We start from the raw sequence: 19,641 nt of genomic DNA on the forward strand, positions 1-19,641 counted from the left end.
GGGGAGGTCTGGTGTTATCACTCATAGGCAAGTCTTAAGGACAGGCAGTCTAAAACTCCTATGAAAAGAAAGACTGAAGCTTCCCATTTCAGGTATAGGAGAGAAGTGGGAATGCTCCCTCCAATTCCAATCTGCAGCCAATGTAACAAAACTGTCTGGATAGGAGGAAAAAGACAATCCACCTTTTTGGCATATTATAAGGTTAACCCTTTATGTTACAATAAAGCAAACTTAAAAATGTGTACCATGGGAGGGAAAGTATATTGGGAAGGTAGAAATTTAAAACATGAAGAGAAAGTTTTTTTTAATAATGAACCGATAATTCTTGATTTGTTAAAAAGTGGTGATGACCGAGTATGTTTGCAATTCGACCAAGTGTTCTGCTTCTCCAGGGATGAGGAAGGGATGGACCCTGAAAACAAAATAAAACAACTAACCCTAGAGTTAGAGAGGCGAGAAGTGGAAGCTTGGAAAAAGAGGCTAGAACAAGAGAGGCTTAACTCTCTTAGTGAGCACTATGAGCAATTAGAGAAACAATACAGCAATTGGGGATTGCCAACCCCCAACCAGAACCTTTTCATAGATCTAATGCAAGAAATAGCCACAGAATTAGGTCTATCTAACTGTTGGATCTGTGGCGGTTTAAAATCAGCTGAAAGGTGGCCTTGGAAGAGAGAGGGACTAACCCCAGAGCAACTTCTAAAATGGGAAGGCTCTAAAATATCAAAAACAAAACAAAGACCAGAGGGATAGGTTATAGACCAAAGAATAATCGGTACCGCCTGCATTAGCAGAGAAGAAAAAGAATTCACTGATTTAGTAGGCTATACCCCGTGTGTAAGCACACTCACGGTGAATTCGGACAGCAAAACAAAAACCTGGCAACCTGAACCACCCGCGGGCTATTGGAGTCACTCCCGGGGAAATAACTGTGAATGGATGGAAATAATTGGACTTTGCTGGTACAAAAACTCTGGGGCCAATCCCTTCCATGAGCTAATAGGACTGAAAGAATATTGGGATGATCCGGCAAAGTTGAACAAGGGTTGGGAAAGCTCCTGATGGCATATATTGGATATGTGGAAAAAGGCATACAGCGAGCTACCTAGAAAATGGAAAGGATCCTGCACACTTGGAATAATTCGGCCCTTTTTCTTTACTCTACCTAAAACAGAGAGTAAATCATTGGGAGCCCCTCTCTTTGAGACATTAAACAGACAAAGGAGGGAATTAAAACGGGAACTACCAATAGCGGGAGGCAACCAGAAGTGGAACGAAAAAGAATGGCCTGCCGAAAGAATCATTCAATATTACGGGCCCGCTACTTAGGCAAATGATGGCAGCTGGGGTTACAGAACCCCCATTTATCTCCTCAACAGACTTATCAGGTTGCAAGCAGTGGTAGAGATAGTTTCCAACCACACTTCAGAAGCCCTAGAACTCCTAGCCAAACAACATTCACAAATGAGAGCTTTTGTGTATCAAAACAGACTAGCTCTCGATTATCTGCTAGCCGAGGAGGGAGGAGTGTGTGGCAGATACAACGAATCCGAGTGTTGTATGGAAATAGACGATTACGGAGAAACAATAAAAGGATTGGCTGCTGAAATAAAAAAAGTAGCGCATGTGCCAGTCCAAAAATGGAATTCAATCCTACAAGCCTCCTGGTGGGACCAGATATTCGGGCAAGGGGCTTGGTGGAAGAAGCTAGTATTTTTCATAACTTGTTCAGTTGCCGGAATCATTTTCCTTCCCTGCTTAATTCCTTGCTTCATCAGACTAATTCACTCTGTTGTGCAAGGAATGCAGATTGCCACCCTTCCAATCGATCCTGAGAAGGCACAAGGGAGACCTACTTCCCTCTCTAAACTAATGAAATTAGAGGAGGAAAAGGAAAACAAAAACGCGATGAAGGCCTTAAAGAATTTTGAAAATAGACATAACCTGGCACAAGCATATGGTGAGAATTCGTTAACGGACTGGGAAGAAAATGAATGTGAGTGAAAATTATAGTCCTTCCCCTGCAGAATTGGATGAAATAACACGAATTTTTAATGTAATGGATTATTAGGCGGGGGACTGTGATAAATGAACTTGTAAAAATTCGTAGAAATCTAAATAAATATATATGTAGCAATAATAATATAAAATATAAAGTACAGTGTGGCCCACAAGTCCTTCCCAGATCTAGTCGCGAATTCCCACTCAAAAGATAACGACCCTAGCCGGCGCCCATCAACGGAAAAGAATGGACAGGACATGGACCATCAGGCTGACAGGGACAGGCTCGGCGCCCATCAACGGAAAAGAATGGACAGGACATGAACCATCAGGCTGACAGGGAAGGGCTCCGACGAGATACTCATCACCGGACCTGAACACCCCGCCTTGCAGGCCACCGTTGGGGGAAGCAATCAGGCAGACAAAGGGAAAAAGTCCAGCCGAGATATCCATCAGCTCCAACCCGGATCCAACCATCCCATCCAGATGGCCTGAACCAAAAGGAAATCAAGAAACACCCAGAACTTCTTTACATATGAGGAGACTCTGTCCGGACGTCTATTTGACTCTATTCTCCAACGCCAGGAAATCAATTCATACAACAATCAAGGACCCTTGGTGAATGGTGCCTGCCTGGAATTTGGCCTCAAGGCACAAAATCCCTATAAAAACCCCGGACAGTCTACCCTCCTTCGTGGATTTGGGAACACCTATACCTTTGGGTATAGACCCCTGTCCACCCAGCGCTGCGCTGTTTGTTTTATTGTGGTTTTTTTTCCTCATTGTTTATTTTTTTTATAAAAATTGTTTTATAATAAATTGTTTTTTATTTAACCCAAATTTGCCTTTGCATTTATAACACTTAATAATTTATAAAAAGAATTTAATATAAATAAAAGACAATTAGGAGACATAAGAAATAAAGCAAAGGGTTAAAACGGCCGGGTGCCTTGGCGCGCTGCCAAGAGCACACCTGGTATCCTATGGATACCCCTTTTATCCCATCCTTGCTGTGAGGGGTTAATGCATATTCAAGCATGTCCCCTCCCTGGTTCCGCCTTCTTAGATCATGCTTTTGCACAGTCTCAGTTTCTGCTGGTCAGCATAATTTTTTTGCTGGTCATCATTATTCTTGCTGGTCAGCATTCTTTTGGAGTCTGGTTTCCTTTTCTCTGCAGATGGTCAGTTGTTGATAAGAGTCTGGGCCCCTCATCCTTCTTCTGAGGGCAGCTGAGCTTATCTTTCCCCCCTTCCCACGTCCTGGTACCGGTTTTTTGATAACAGTTTGCTCTCCCTTTCCTGCTGCTGATAACAGCCTGTTTTCCACAGCTTGATCCTCCCATTGTCTTGCCTTGTCCGGATGAAACATATCTTTATTATTCAGAATTCCTATCTAAGCTTATAACTTACTAAGAGAGAAAAGAATATAGTGAAAGCATATAATATATATTTATCAGAATAATTGTGAAAAGCCAATATTTACAACATGAATTCACAACACAGTAAAGACTGCAGTGGCTGTTTCTCTTTTACTTTCATTTCTCTGTTAACAAATTCTTTTTGAATTAAAAGGAAAACCGGGAGAAATTTTAAAGCAGATTTGTCTCCCTTTGCTGCTATCCCATTCTGATGATAAAGCAGCTATGCACACAATCTGTCTATTTTTCTACCGCAGAAAACAAACTGGCACCACAAGGGTTACAGTAATCTCTAGGACTCAGCAGCTAGCTTTAGCTGTGGGAGAGCTCACCTCCCCCACCTCTGGCTGTACCCAGCCTGGGGCTGCAGGGAGACTTCCCCCACCCCCTGGTGGCTGCACGCCACCAGTCCTGGGATCCAGGGCTGTGAACCATCCCTCCTGTCTTTTGGAGGTGTCCCGCCGTCGTGCACCAGGCCCTCCAGCTCTCTCCGCTCAACCACTGTGTGGAAAGGGGTCCCCCAGCCGCCACGCAGCCCCCAGGGCCACTTGCCGCTCGGATTCAGGGCTTCAGAGCAGACGCTCCACTCCCGACCTCCGCAGAGGGATACCTTGCCGACACGCAGCTCGTCACAGCCTCAGCCTGAGGGAATCCGGCTGCACCCCACCCCGGCCCCGTGTTCGGAGTCTGCTTACCCTCTTGTTTCTGGCAGAAATCCTTACATCCTTGTCCCCCGTGGGGATGTGCCCACCCTTCACAGAACACAGGCAGGGGGGGATCTCATAATATATACAGCATGAACTTAGGTAATTTAGACAAAGGAGGCTCAATCTTGCGGGACGTGGTCCCGGGTTTATTGTATGTGAATCGCCTGGGGCAAGAGAGAGAGCGAGGTGCCTCGGGTGCTGTCTCTTAAAACTAGAGGGAGGGGGAGGTCAGGGGATACAAGGGGGATACAGCCAATGGGGTAGGAAAAAAGAAAGGGAGGCTAGGTAGAGCCTAACATTACACAGAACCAAGGGTGAATTCTTCCCCTGGGACATACCATAATTTTTTTAAATGCACTACAACAGGTATGAATTTATTCAGCGCTGAGGTGCATGGGGGACATCTCTTCCAAAAGCATGCACCCTTTTTGAGATTTGGCTTTCTTTTTTATCTTTTACAAACTAGGGTTACATAATATGCCTAATACATATTCCTTTCTTAACCCTGCTTGTCTTCGCCTTATACTAAAATTAGGTCTACGCCTCTTTGCGGCTGCACACTGGTCGTTTTTGGTCAGTTTGGTGGTTGTCTGGGGGTCTTTAGGATGAGGTCAGGAATTTTCTCCTTAGCTGAACTTTTCACTTTGTCTTCTCGCCCATGCTCCTTTTATTCTTTTGACCACTTTTCGGACTTTGATACTGTTCCTTCCTGTTGCCGCTGGATACGAATAGATCACACGGACACAGCTCGAGGTGTAGTGAAAGGAAGAGAGAGTTTATTTTTCCTCCCAGGATTTATAGGTTTCTGACCACAGCCAGGGATTGGATGGTCAGGTGTTGAGGGTTAGGTGTCCTTTTTTTTTGTTTTGTCCTTCTGGCCTGCCCGGGGAATTTTTACCCATTATGTGCTGGGACAACCTAACTACCGGTACTTAGGAGTGACTGACAACGGACAAAGAGTAGCCGGGCCTGGGGGGGGGGGGGGGAAGGGGGCAGGAAAGGAGGGTGGGGACGGTTTTTAGCTGGCTTTCTTCGGCTTCGGGGAAGGACGTTCGTCTGCGGGGCCGCGGAGCGGCGGCGGTAGAGAGAAGGGAATTTTGCCACCACCCAGACGGAGCTGCTGCTTCTTCTCCTTCTTCCCTCTTTGTTGGTGGCCTCGCACCCCCTGCCCTGCCGGGACGTGTGGCAGTGCCAGCCACCGCCACGGAGCTGCTGATCCACCTCATCCACCGCCCCAGGATCTCAGCTCGTCCCTGCTGTTCAAGCCGACTGTTCCTCGGAGCCCTGCAGGAGCACCGGGACTGACTGCCCGAGGGGGTTTGTGAAAACAAAACCTCTCCTCCATCCCATCTCAGCCGAGAAGGCTGTCACGGGGTCCCTGGTTCTGTGTTCTTGTTATTGCTGTAGTTATTGTTTGTTTGTTTGCCTGGTTATACTAGTAAAGAACTGTTATTCCTATCCCCAGATCTCTACCTGAAAGCCCCTTGATTTCAAATTTATAATAATTTGGAGGGAGGGTGTTATAAATGCAAAGGCAGATTTGGGTTAAATAAAAACAATTTATTATAAAACAATTTCTATAAAAAAAATAAACAATGAGGAAAAACCACAATAAAACAAACAGCGCAGCGCTGGGTGGACAGGGGTCTATACTCAAAGGTATAGGTGTTCCCAAATCCACGAAGGAGGGTAGATTGTCCGGGGTTTTTATAGGGATTTTTAGCCTTGAGGCCAAATTCCAGGCAGGCACCATTCATCAACAGTCCTTGATTGTCGTATGAATTGATTTCCTGGCGTTGGAGAATAGAGTCGAATGGACGTCCGGACCGAGTCTCCTCATATGTAAAGAAGTTCTGGGTGATTCTTGATTTCATTGTGGTTCAAGCCATCTGGATGGGATGGTTGGATCCGGGTTGGAGCCGATGGATATTTCGGCTGGATTTTTCCTTTTGTTTACCTGATGGCTTCCCCCAACGGTAGCCTGCAAGGCGGGGTGTTCAGGTCCGGTGATGAGTATCTCGTCGGAGCCTCTCCTTGTTGGCTTGATGTTTCGTGTCCTGTCTATTCTTCCCCGTTGATGGGCACCGAGCCTGTCCTTGTCAGTTTGATGAGTTTTTGTCCTGTCAGCTTGATGGGCCGTGTCCTGTCTATTCTTTTTTGTTGATGGGCGCCGGCTAGGATCGTTATCCTTTGAGTGGGAATTCGTGGCTAGATCTGGGAAGGGTTTGTGTGTCATACTGTACTTTATATTTTATATCATTATTGTTATATACATTTATTTAGATTTCTACGAATTTTTACAAGTTCATTTCTCACAGTCCCCCGCCTAATAATCCATTACATTAAAAATTCGTGTTATTTCATCTAATTCTGCAGGGGAGGACTATAATTTTTTTACTCACATTCATTTTCTTCCCAGTCCGTTAACGAATTCTCACTGTATGTTTGTGCCAGGTTATATTTATTTTCAAAATTCTTTAAGGCTTTAATCACATTTTCGTTTTCTTTTTCCTCCTCTAATTTCATTAGTTTAGAGAGAGGAGTAAGTCTTCCTTGTGCTTTCTCAGGATCGATTGGAAGTGTGGCAATCTGCATTCCTTGCACAACAGAGTGAATTAGTCTGATGAAGCAAGGAATTAAGCAGGGAAGGAAAATGATTCCGGCAACTGAACAAGTGATGAAAAATACTAGCTTCTTCCATCAAGCCCCTTGCCCGAATATCTGGTCCCACCAGGAGGCTTGTAGGATTGAATTCCATTTTTGGACTGGCACATGAGCTACTTTTTTAATTTCAGCAGCCAATCCTTTTATTGTTTCTCCGTAATCGTCTATTTCCATACAACACTCGGATTCGTTGTATCTGCCACACACTCCTCCCTCCTCGGCTAGCAGATAATCGAGAGCTAGTCTGTTTTGGTACACAAAAGCTCTCATTTGTGAATGTTGTTTGGCTAGGAGTTCTAGGGCTTCTGAAGTGTGGTTGGAAACTATCTCTACCACTGCTTGCAACCTGATAAGTCTGTTGAGGAGATAAATGGGGGTTCTGTAACCCCAGCTGCCATCATTTGCCCAAGTAGCGGGCCCGTAATATTGAATGATCCTTTTGGCAGGTCATTCTTCCTCGTTCCACTTCTGGTTGCCTCTCGCTATTGGTAGTTTCCGTTTTAATTCCCTCCTTTGTTTGTTTAATGTCTCAAAGAGAGGGGCTCAATGATTTACTCTCTGTTTTAGGTAGAGTAAAGAAAAAGGGCCGAATTATTCCAAGTGTGCAGGATCCTTTCCATTTTCTGGGTAGCTCGCTGTATGCCTTTTTTCTACATATCCAATATATACTATCAGGAGCTTCCCAACTCTTGTTCAACTTTGCCGGATCATCCCAATATTCCTTCAATCCTATTAGCTCATGGAAGGGATTGGCCCCAGAGTTTTTGTACCAGCAAAGTCTAATTATTTCCATCCATTCACAGTTATTCCCCCGGGAGCGACTCTAATAGCCCGCGGGTGGTTCAGGTTGCCAGGTTTTAGTTTTGCTTTCCGAATTCACCGTGAGTGTGCTTACACACGGGGTATAGCCTACTAAATCAGTGAATTTTTTTCCCTCTCTGCTAATGCAGACAGTACCGATTATTCTTTGGTCTATAACCCATCCCTCTGGTCTTTGTTTTGTTTTTGATATTTTAGAGCCTTCCCATTTTAGAAGTTGCTCTGGGGTTAGTCCCTCTCCCTTCCAAGGCCATCTTTCAGCTGATTTTAACCCGCCACAGATCCAACAGTTAGATAGACCTAATTCTGTGGCTATTTCTTGCATTAGATCTATGAAAAGATTCTGGTTGGGGTTTGGCAACCCCCAATTGCTGTATTGTTTCTCTAATTGCTCATAATGTTCACTAAGAGAGTTAAGCCTCTCCTGTTCTAGCCTCTTTTTCCGAGCTTCCGCTTCTCGCCTCTTTAACTCTAGGGTTAGTTGTTTTATTTTGTTTTCAGGGTCCACCCCTTCCTCATCCCTGGAGAAGCAGAATACTGGGTTGAATTGCAAACATACCCGGTCATCACTACTTTTTAACAAATCAAGGATTATCGGTTCATTATTAAAAAAACTTTTTCTTCATGTTTTAAGTTTCTACCTTCCCAATATACCTTCCCTCCCATGGTACACATTTTCAAATTCGCTTTATTGTAACATAAAGGGTTAACCGCATAATATGCCAAAAAGGTGGATTGTCTTTTCCCCCCTATCCAGACAGTTTTGTTACATTGACTGCAGATTGGAATTGGGGGAATCATTCCCACTTCTCTCCTATACCTGAAATGGGAAGTTTCAGTCTTTCTTTTCATAGGAGTTTTAGACTGCCCGTCCTTAAGCCTTGCTCCTGAGTGGTAACACTAGACCTTCCCCTTTAATTCACAAAGATTATACTGAGTGCTGTTAGACAAACAACGTTCCGGAGGACAGTAGTTAACTATTCGTCTGGTATCTGTGGCAGTCTGACACTGCTCACACTTCCCCAGGAGACGCTCCCCCGGAGGTACTTCGGGAATCATTCTCTCGGCTAAGCACACGGCTAGACTCAGGACAGTCAGGATTCCCCACCGGTGTATCCCTCTGCCTTGCCCTTCGCCCGTATAGAAATATACGGCGGGGATTACTATCTTCTCGGCAGCAAGGATATTCTTCAGGGGCCCTTGTAGTCCTAATGGCGTACCTTCTTTTGAAAGCAGCCCACCGAGACGACTTAATTGTGTCTGTCCTGCTCGGTACCTTGACTGTCTTTTGGCACTCAATTTTTAAAGTTTTTGCTTTGGAGTCTAGTTTACCTCTAATCCCCTTTTGAAAAAGCAGGTACCACTCAGGAGAGTCAAGTTCTAAAAACCCCGCCCGGGTGACAAGTATTAAGAAACGGCTAGTCAGCTCCTGTTCTTTAGTCAGACAATTGGTACACAGTCTCTTAGGTTTGTACTCTCCCCAACAGTGTGTTACTCAAATTTGTTTACAACAAGCACATTTAAAATGTATAAATGGAAAACAATCACAGTTTGCGTTGATGTAACTTATCTGGTCTGCAGCTCTACGATTTTAGAACAATCATGTACTAATTTTTCTGAATAGAAACTGAGTAGGATTTTTGTGCAGTGGTTTTCAATTCTAAACCAGGTGAGCTGATTAAGATGGCTTCATATTTTAGAAGCCTGGAATCAGTCAGCTACTTTTCTGCTTTTTGCTGCAATATGTTTTTCACGTCGTGGGGAGTGTAAACTACCAGGGGAGGAAAAGTTATTTTCCTTGCTTCTCTTATTAACAGAGCCACTGTTACAATTGCTGGTAAACACGTAGGCCAACTCCGACTGATTGGATCTAAGATCTTTGAAGCCTATAGGCTTTCTTTTGTCTGCCCATTCCTGAGTCAGGACTCCCTGTGTTGTTTGTTTACTCACATTCACAAACAACTGGAATTCTTTATTCATATCTGGTAGAGTTAGTACCGGGGCAGTCATAAGAACAGTTTTTAATTTCTGGAAATTAGACTCATCCTGTTCAGTCTACTTCAGCCTGCCAGTGTTTAATCTTTCATACAAAAACTTCACTTTTTCACTGAAACCCTCAATCCACTGCCTGCAATATCCCAAGAGCCCTAGAATTTGTCTAATTTGCCTTTTTGTTTTTGGTGCAGGCAATGCAAGGATGCCTGCTACCCTCTCCGGGTCCAATTTTTTCCTTGAGATATCCAATGTCTGAGGTATTTTATTTTTTATTTCAGGCTCTGTGAATTACAGCTTGGATTTTGATACTTTCAAACTTTTCTTTCTTAGAAAGTTTAACAAGGCAATCGTGCTTTTCTTCACACTCTCTTCAGTCGGTCCAGCTATTAGCAAGTCATCTACATACTGTGAAAGCTTTGTCCTGTCCTCAAGAGCAAATTGGGTTAACATTTGTTCTAAAGCTTGTCTGAAAAGGTTCGGAGACTCCACAAACTCCTGGGGGAGGACCGTCTACCTTAGCTGTTGCTTACGGTTTGTATCTGGGTCCTCCCACTGAAATGCAAAATAATTTCTACTCCTTTCATTCAGAGGGCAAGTCTAAAAAGCATCTTTCAAATCAATCACACTATACCACACATCTTCTGGTGTGAGTCTATTTAGTAAAGTATAGGGGTTGGCCACCACCGGGAATCTAGTCCGGGTCCTAGCGTTTACCGCTCGTAGGTCCTGGACTAATCGGACGCTACCATCCGTCTTTTTACAGCCAGGATGGGGGTGTTGTGTTGAGACATGCAAGGCTCTAAAGTACCCCCGTTTAGGAGGTCATCAATTATTTGTTTCAACTCCCTTCTCCCTTTGAATGCTATACTTCAGGGTTTATTTTCTCTTCATTTTTAGGAGTTAACTTAAATATTTTCACCACCAATTCAGAATTTTTAATCATGATATTAATTCTTAAAGCGACAATCATGTCCCTCCTCAACAAATTGTAATCTGCTTCTTCTACTAATAGTAAATTCTCTAAGCAAATTTTATTTTCAGATTCTATTTCCACATTTTTTTATTACAGGCACTTCAAAGGGGTCTCCCTTTGCACCGATTACAAAAACTTTTTCTCTGCTAGCCACACATTCGTATGGCAATTTCTGCAGGGTACTTCTCTCTGCCCCAGTATCTACAAGAAAACTTACTTCCTGTCGTTAGGGGCCCACTTTTAATTTTATCAAGGGCTTCTTGGATGTTCTGGTCCCCAAATTAAAGAGCCCCTGACACTCCTAATCCTCTTGAAAAATTTTCTCATCTTTTATTCTTTGTTTACAATTCCGCTGAACGTGTCCTACCTTTTTACAGTAGTAGCATTCCGGGGGTTCTCTCTGTGGGGCCGGGGCTGCCCAGTGAGAACCTCGACTTTTTCCGGGTAGTGTTTTAAACTTACCCTGCATCTGTTCTTGTTTTTGGATCTCTTTTACTGCAGTTACTAAAACCTTAGCCTGCAATTTCTGCTTCTCATCTTCTCTCCTCATGTATACTTTTTGAGCTTCCCTTAGGAGCTCCTGGAGGCTTTTATCTTGCCACTCCTCGATCTTTTCTAATTTTTTCCTAATGTCTTCCCAAGATTTAGCAACTAATTGTGTTTTTAACAGAACCTCCCCCACAGGAGAGTTCGGGTCAGTCCCAGAGTAAACCTGTAAACTTCGCCGTAATCTCTCGATCTATTCAGTGGGTGGTTCCTCTTTTCCTTGACATTCTCTAAAAATTTTGCTAACATTCTGGCCCCTAGGGACCGCTTCTCTTATACCTTGTACAATCATGCTCCTTAAATCCATCATGTTCCGTCTGCCTTCCTCCGTCTGTGCATTCCAGCTCGGGCTTACGCTAGGCTATTTCTGGTTACCTGGCGTCCCCTGTGGATTGCGTCTGTCCCAGTCTCTGATACCGGTTTGTTTAATCATCTCTCTTTCTTCCTGATTAAACAATGATCTCAGGATTGCCATAAGATCGTCAAAGGTATAAATACTACTCCCTAAAAATTCATCTAACCTCTCAGCCACTCCGAGAGGGTCATCTAACAACCGCCCCATCTCTTTTTTAAATGCTCTTACATCTCCAGAGTTAAGGGGGACATTCACAAAACCGATCACTCCCGGGGCCGTCGGTACTTCCCTAAGAGGGAACAACCGGTGCCCCTCTTCACTCTCTCCCCATTCATTATCCGTCATTCTTGCTCTTAAACGGGTTCTACTTGCGGGAGGGGAATTGGTGATTGTGTGCTGCCTCCCTGTTATTAATTGTGGGAATTCTGCCTCCACCCGGTTGAAGGGAGGAGTCCCCTCCGTTGTATGGGAGGGTCCCGGTAGTGGCGGCTGGACCGGCAGGGACGGATAGGGTGTTCCCCAACCTTGCGCAGAAAAAACCTCTGAGGAGGTTGCTGCGGTTACGGTGTTTACAGGCGGGGAAAGGGGAAGGGCTGCCGGCATTGCTGCTGGCCCCGAATCTCCCGCTTGAGACACACGTATCTCAGTGGGTTGGTCTCGGGGGCCCAAGGGTGCTGAGGGCACCACCTGATCTGCAGAGGAAGGTCCCGCTGGTCCTCGATACGGGGGTGGTAAGTGATCGAGGGGTTCCCAGGACTCAGCTCTCGACTCACGTTTTTCTTTTTGCTTTATTGGAAATAGCCCTACTCTGACATTTACCCAGAGCTTAGCGTATTCCCTCTCCTCAGGATCTGAGGGGACTTTGTTCTCCACATAGGAGAACAACTTGTTACACGTCCATTTTTTCAAATGTGCCTAACACTGGCCAATTGAGGTGACTTCTCAACTCCTGTCCTCCCCAAACCTCCATACAATAATGTATTAATTTTTCCTTTGATTTCCCCTTCCTCTGGGGACAATCTTCCCAGTGTTTTAGCATCCACCCCAAGGGACTTTCCAGTGGGATGTCTGGTGATTCCTCCCCCTGATCGGAGGAATCTTTTCCTGTGCTTCTTCCTTGAAGCTTACTCTTTTTCTGCTCCATACTTCGCAAATATATTCTTACCTTTCTTCGACTTCTCCGGGAGTCGATATCAGTTTCTGCGTTGTGTACTTAGGAATCAAAATTTGCCGATACTCACCTTTCAGCGAGCTGAGCTGAGGTCTCTTGTAATCGGAACTTTTGATTCTTCCCTGGACCTCTCCCTGGGTCCGTTACTAAGAGGGTTTACCAGCCTCGAGCTCGACAAGACGTCCCTTCCCCTCTTAGTACCTTGCGATCAGTTCCCGAGACACCCTTTGGCCTCAGGTTTTACGAGTGTGTGTCGAGGGAAAAAAAAACTTTCACTCTGTATCGCTTCCTTCGCGGCCGGCCAATTCCCTCGCGGGAGGATGGAAACGCGACCTTGAAGTCCGCACTCGCTTCGTGATCAGATCACGTCTCACACACTCGCCCGATCGCCCGCTCAACCAGCAGTACTTACAGCTATTTTCCTGCGTGGGTGTCCTTGTGCGCACTAGACGTTTTACGAGCAAAGTAAGCCGCGGCTTCCCGAAGGCTCCGTGCCTTCCGAGCTCTCCGATCCGGATTTATCCTTTTTATTGTGGTTTTTACCTCCGCCTAAATTTGGTTCGGATATCGGAATGAACTACGGGGGTTCTCAACTCACCAGGCCGCCAAAATCAGCGGGGGTACCCGTCCTGGGCAGCGAGATTCCCCGCAGTTTCTCCGATCCGAGTCACGGCACCAATCTGTTATAAATGCAAAGGCAGATTTGGGTTAAATAAAAACAATTTATTATAAAACAATTTCTATAAAAAAAATAAACAATGAGGAAAAACCACAATAAAACAAACAGCGCAGCGCTGGGTGGACAGGGGTCTATACTCAAAGGTATAGGTGTTCCCAAATCCACGAAGGAGGGTAGATTGTCCGGGGTTTTTATAGGGATTTTTAGCCTTGAGGCCAAATTCCAGGCAGGCACCATTCATCAACAGTCCTTGATTGTCGTATGAATTGATTTCCTGGCGTTGGAGAATAGAGTCGAATGGACGTCCGGACCGAGTCTCCTCATATGTAAAGAAGTTCTGGGTGATTCTTGATTTCATTGTGGTTCAAGCCATCTGGATGGGATGGTTGGATCCGGGTTGGAGCCGATGGATATTTCGGCTGGATTTTTCCTTTTGTTTACCTGATGGCTTCCCCCAACGGTAGCCTGCAAGGCGGGGTATTCAGGTCCGGTGATGAGTATCTCGTCGGAGCCTCTCCTTGTTGGCTTGATGTTTCGTGTCCTGTCTATTCTTCCCCGTTGATGGGCACCGAGCCTGTCCTTGTCAGTTTGATGAGTTTTTGTCCTGTCAGCTTGATGGGCCGTGTCCTGTCTATTCTTTTTTGTTGATGGGCGCCGGCTAGGATCGTTATCCTTTGAGTGGGAATTCGTGGCTAGATCTGGGAAGGGCTTGTGTGTCATACTGTACTTTATATTTTATATCATTATTGTTATATACATTTATTTAGATTTCTACGAATTTTTACAAGTTCATTTCTCACAAGGGGGTCTACATTCTTTCATCCCAAGGGAGGCTCCTGCTCTCCCTAGCAGACACCTGTCTTCTAGAACCAAGACATCAGGATAACACTTTCTCACTGCACTGGCCATGAGAGATGCCCATCACAAGACATGTAACAGAAGGAATGCATACATATCTCTATGTTTACAGTTACTGTCCTGGGAAAGTCTTAGAAAAATATGTCAGCAAGCTTAGAAGCTGCATTTTCAGGGCGACATCTCACCCTTTTTGGTTTTAACTAAAAGAAAAAGAAAAATGAACAAAGAAACTAGCAACATTATAAACAATCAAAAGGAAAAATAATAGGAAAATACAATTCTCCATACAATCAGAAGGCTGTAATTTCAGGGTGATATCTCACCCTTTCGTTATTACAAAAAAAACTCCAAAAAACAACAACAACAAAAAAAACCCCAAAAAATAAATTAAACAAATGTCCAACATTGACACCTGCTTGTGGATGGCTCTCAATTTGGTCACGGAGGCAGAATCCATGGCCAAATTGAAAGGTGCCTGGGAAAACTTCTGAAATGCTATGACAGCAGCCTGTAATTCCACCAATTGGGCTGACCCAGCCTCATGACTCTCCAAAACCTGCCACTCAGATCCATCCTTCCAGGTAGCAATGGCTTTTCAAGGGATTGAACTATTCATCATTTCATTGGCCAATGATACCTGTGGAATGCAAATCTGGAGTGGCAATGAAAAAAAACAGCTACATCAATGGAAAGATTAATGTAATAAACTTGAGGAGCAGGAACTGCTCGCAGAACTTCCTCCAGCATCTACTGTGCCTGTGGGGTCAGTGTCAGAGGTGACTTTAAATCAGAGTCCCCCTTCAATAGACCAAACAAGGGGGACAATTGTGCCATGGTCAGTCCCAAATAGGGACGCAACCATGTAAAAGTCCACTAATATCTGGACATCATTCATGCAGTGTCTGCACTGAATGCAAAAAAAAATAATTGCACCTCCAGATGTGGGACTGTTCATCCCAAAAATTATTTTGACCCTCAAATAATTTCAAGGAGGTTGTTTCTGGAGTCACTTGCAGCTCCATATCATTGGCAAATGCCAGCAAATTTTCGCATGCCTTACGGCAAAATCTCCATTGATATCTCTGTGTGGGCTCAGCATTAATGATAGCTGGCACCAAAAAGACGAATTTCGGTCTGTCATCGGGATGCAAAGGAATTGCAAAGAAACAATCCTTCAGATCCACAATGAGGACTAGCCAATCAACAGGAAACATGGCAGGTGAAGGCATGCTAGCCTGCAACATCCCCATGCTTTCCATCATAGCATTAACTTTCTGGAGGTATTGTAGCAACCTCCATTTCCCAGACTTCATCTTGATACAGAAAACAGGAATGTCCCAGGGACTGGTCGAAGCTCCAGATCACCGTGATCCAACTGTTCCTGCATCAAGTCATGGAGGGTGACTAGTCTATCATGAGAAAGGACAACAGAAAATGCTGAACAAAGAGTCAGTCTCAAGTTCTTCTTTGCGTTGAATGTGTCAGCAGTGGGTCCAAGGGTCACTCTGGGGGCCCGTCAGCAAATCTGACAATCGTGATGTCTGTGCCAGTGTCAAGAAGGCTGTGGAGGCTAATCTCTGACAGCATCTCACCAAGGATGGACAGGGTGCAGACCCATTCAGGATGATCCCTGGCTGTCAGAACAGCAGTCTAGTGACCCAGGGAGGTCCAGGAAACCCGAAGGCACGATCTCCTCGCAGCTGGTTCTCAGCTCTGCGAACACAAGACTCAAAAGGCACAAGGTGAGCAAATCCGGGTCCCGCAGGGATAGGAACAGGAGGGGTGAGTGTGGAACCTATTGCAGAAATGCACCCCAGGAAATCCAAATCAACATCCCCTAGGTGAACAATGATGCCCTGAGCAGTGGTATACAACCACGCCACAAGAAGAGCACTCATGCCCTCACCCACTGGACCAAAGCATTCAGAAGCACATAGAATGGCTGATACGCTCAGTTGCACAGTCATCTGACAGGGGGACAAAGTCCACAGGCCAGCCGAAGAAGCTCCAGCAGCCTGGGACCCTTTGCCTGTGGAGGCCACCGGCTTCGCCCCAGCGGCAGCACCACCGGAGCCAATAGTAACCAGCGCAGGATCTTGGTCTGCCACGGCCACAGGAGGCAACGGGGGAGGGCGGGCTCCAGCCGCAGGCTCGGGCGATGCCCGGGAACCCGAGGCGGGGTGGGTTGGAGCCAGCTCGGCACAGCCCGCCTCCAGCGCCGGGGGGGACTGAGGCGCTGGTAGAGGCACAGCCCGCAGAGTCGCGGCACCGTCCTGCTCCAATGCCAGGGAATAACCCAGGCTCACAGGAGGGGAAACCCGCAGCATGGGGCTGGCAGAACCCGGCCCGGCATCCGCACCACTTGCAGCACCCGTCCCCACGCCCCACGAATCCGGTGCGGGGGATGCAGTGCTCGGAATCGCCCCTAACAGCGGATCTTCAGGGGCGAAAGGTCCCAAAAGCGGCGCCGGACGTTCCTCCACTGGAACAGCGTGTGCGGCCACCGGCGCGGAGCCTGGGCCCGTCCCGTCCCCCACCGTGGGGCAGGGCACAGCCCAGCCGCAGCAGGGACATGGGACCGTCCCTGAGGTATCCCCCAGGGCCGGCGCTACCCCCTGTTCAGGCAGCCCCTCACAGGTCTGCGCCGGGAGGGCACACTAAGGAGGCGACCCCATCCCGGGCTTCCACCTCCGGGGCGCTGGCTGAGGCAGGGTTACACCCCCCGGTTCCGCAGCGCCCCGACAGCCTGCTGGCAATGATCCAACCCCGCCTCAGGCTTCCACCTCCGGGGCACCGGCCGAGGCGGGGTTAAGCCCACGGGTCCCGCGGCGCCCCCATTCAACCTGCTGGGCTCCCCAGCGATCCCGGGGGAGCTGACCTCGGGACCCGAGACACAGCCGCCCCCCGGCTCCATGCCACCGGGGGAGAGGGAGAGCCCCGCCCAGCTCCCACAGCCGGAGCCGGAGCCAGACCTCTCACCCAGGGCAGAGGAAGCAGCTCTCGATCTGGCAGAAGAGGATGAGTGACTACCCAGAACGCAGACGCACCGTCGCCAGATCCCCAGCAACCGGACCACTCGGGGCTCATAATCGACCAGCAGAGCCTCAAGCAGGGAATCGCCTAAAGCATCCCAAGCCGACTTCAAAAAAATCTCCTCAACCACAGAGAAAAAACCCTCAATTTTCCTATATTCACACAATCGCTGAAAGTCAGCATCCAAAACATCAATCCCTTTCTGATTAAACAACGGACGCCATAGTTCCATAACCAGGCCCTCCGTAGGAGAGAGCCCAAAACCAGCCATAGCCACAGGCTAGATAGTACCCTGTAACCGTCACCTGCAACACACGTCGGGGGTCACCAGATGTTGCCGCTGGTGCTGAATAGATCACACGGACACAGCTCGAGGTGTGGTGAAAAGAACTGAGTTTGTTTTTCCTCCCAGGATTTATAGGTTTCTGACCACAGCCAGGGATTGGATGGTGTCTTGGTTCTAGAAGACAGGTGTCTGCTAGGGAGAGCAGGAGCCTCCCTTGGGATGAAAAATGTAGACCCCCTCCCTCCGAATTATTATAAATTTGAAATCAAGGGGCTTTCAGGCAGAGATCTGGGGATAGGAATAACAGTTCTTTACTAGTATAACCAGGCAAACAAACAAACAATAACTACAGCATTAACAAGAAAACAGAAACAGGGACCCCGTGACAGCTTTCTCGGCTGAGATGGGATGGAGGAGAGGTTTTGTTTTCACAAACCCCCTCGGGCAGTCAGTCCCGGTGCTCCTGCAGGGCTCCGAGGAACAGTCGGCTGGAAACAGCAGGGACGAGCTGAGATCCTGGGCCGGTGGATGAGGTGGATCAGCAGCTCCGCGGCGGTGGCTGCCACACGTCCCGGCAGGGCAGGGGGTGTGAGGCCACCAACAAAGAGGGAAGAAGGAGAAGAAGCAGCAGCTCCGTCTGGGTGATGGCAAAATTCCCTTCTCTCTACCGCAGCAGCTCCACAATCCAGCACACTAACGTCCTTCCCCGAAGCCGAAGAAAGCCAGCTAAAAAACTGTCCCCACCCTCCTTTCCTGCCCCCTTCTCCGCCCCCCCCCCCTCCCCCCGGGCCCGGCTACTCTTTGTCCATTGTCAAGCACCCCTAAGTACCGGTAGTTAGGTTGTCTCCGCACATAATGGGTAAAAATTCCCCGGGCAGGCCAGAAGGACAAAAAAAAAAAAAAAAAAAAAAAAAAATATAAAGGACACCTAACCCTCAACAGATGGTTAGGATAACACTTTCTCACTGCAATGGCCATGAGAGATGTCCATCACAAGACACGTAACAGAAGGAATTTATACCTATCTCTATGTTTATAGTTACTGTCCTGGGAAAGTCTTTAGAAAACTATGTCAGCAAGCTCAGAAGCTGAGTTTTCAGGGCAACAAGATGGGCTGGCAGAAGCTGGCTGAGCAAGCCTGCATCAGCTTCAGGACCTGAGGAAATACTTATGTCTGAGCGCGTTTCCCCTTTGCACTCAGCTTCGTGTTTCCCTAATTTGGCAGAGGCTCGCCTTTAGCGTCAAATTTTTCTGTACAAGCCTCTGCAAAGTGATTTGGCCACCCACACCGAACCCACAGAAACAAGGGAGCTTTCCCTTTCTGCTTGTTTCCCCTGCTTATCGGTGCCTTGTGCTGTTTCCTGCTTCTGCTGCTTACCTTTTTGTACTTTTGAGGACCCTGGTAAGGCAGTAGCCAAGGCAGCCATCTTGCAATCTGGCGTGCCCATATTGGCACAAGCCTGAGACATCTGTGCCACAGATGGGTCACCTGGGCGTGCCTGTATTACCCTCTTACAGTCATCATTGGCATTGCTTCTTGCCAACTGTGATATGTGGAATAGAAAGGAACTCTATAACTCGCAGAGTAGTTAGAAGAGTAGGTATGAATTTATTCAGCACTGAGGTGCATGGGGGATATCTCCTCCGAAAAAACATGCACACCTTTTTGATTTGGTTTTCTCTTTTTATCCTTTACAAACTAGGTTTACACGATACACCTAATACATATTCATTTCCTAACCCCACCTGTCCTCACTTCATATTACAATTAGCTCCATGCCCCTTTCAGTCCTTTGGCCACCTTTTGGGACTTTAAATCCATTCCTTCCGACTTAGGGTCCGAGGAATCCCCTTTATCCTGTGGTGCCTTTGTCTTTGCATCTTGTTTGTGTATTCTAGCTCCTTATCTTATCTTGCAGTCTGATCCTTTTCCTGTTCTTGTGGATCAGGGTGTCACGGTATGGTTTTTGTCAAACCTCCCCTTTTAGTCAAGCATTTCTTTATGTTTATTTCCTAATTCTTAATTTCTCTGTTTCAACTGTGTGAGCAGTAGACGTCTCAGTTCTGGTTCGTATACTTGCTTCTCTAAGGAGACAGAGTTTCTCAATAAACTGCATGTATGGCTCCTTAGGTCCC

At 46.7% G+C, this 19,641-nt stretch overlaps 1 pseudogene; it reads left to right on the forward strand.

The window, feature by feature from the left end:
- Positions 1 to 16,418, forward strand: part of LOC148183450 (uncharacterized) — a 35,224-nt pseudogene extending 18,806 nt beyond the window's left edge.
- The last annotated feature ends 3,223 nt before the right edge of the window (positions 16,419 to 19,641 follow it).

This window comes from Pseudopodoces humilis, chromosome 12, assembly GCF_049639895.1.
Source record: "Pseudopodoces humilis isolate 2021_Gansu_Grassland_sample_001 chromosome 12, ASM4963989v1, whole genome shotgun sequence".
Lineage (NCBI taxonomy): Eukaryota > Metazoa > Chordata > Aves > Passeriformes > Paridae > Pseudopodoces > Pseudopodoces humilis.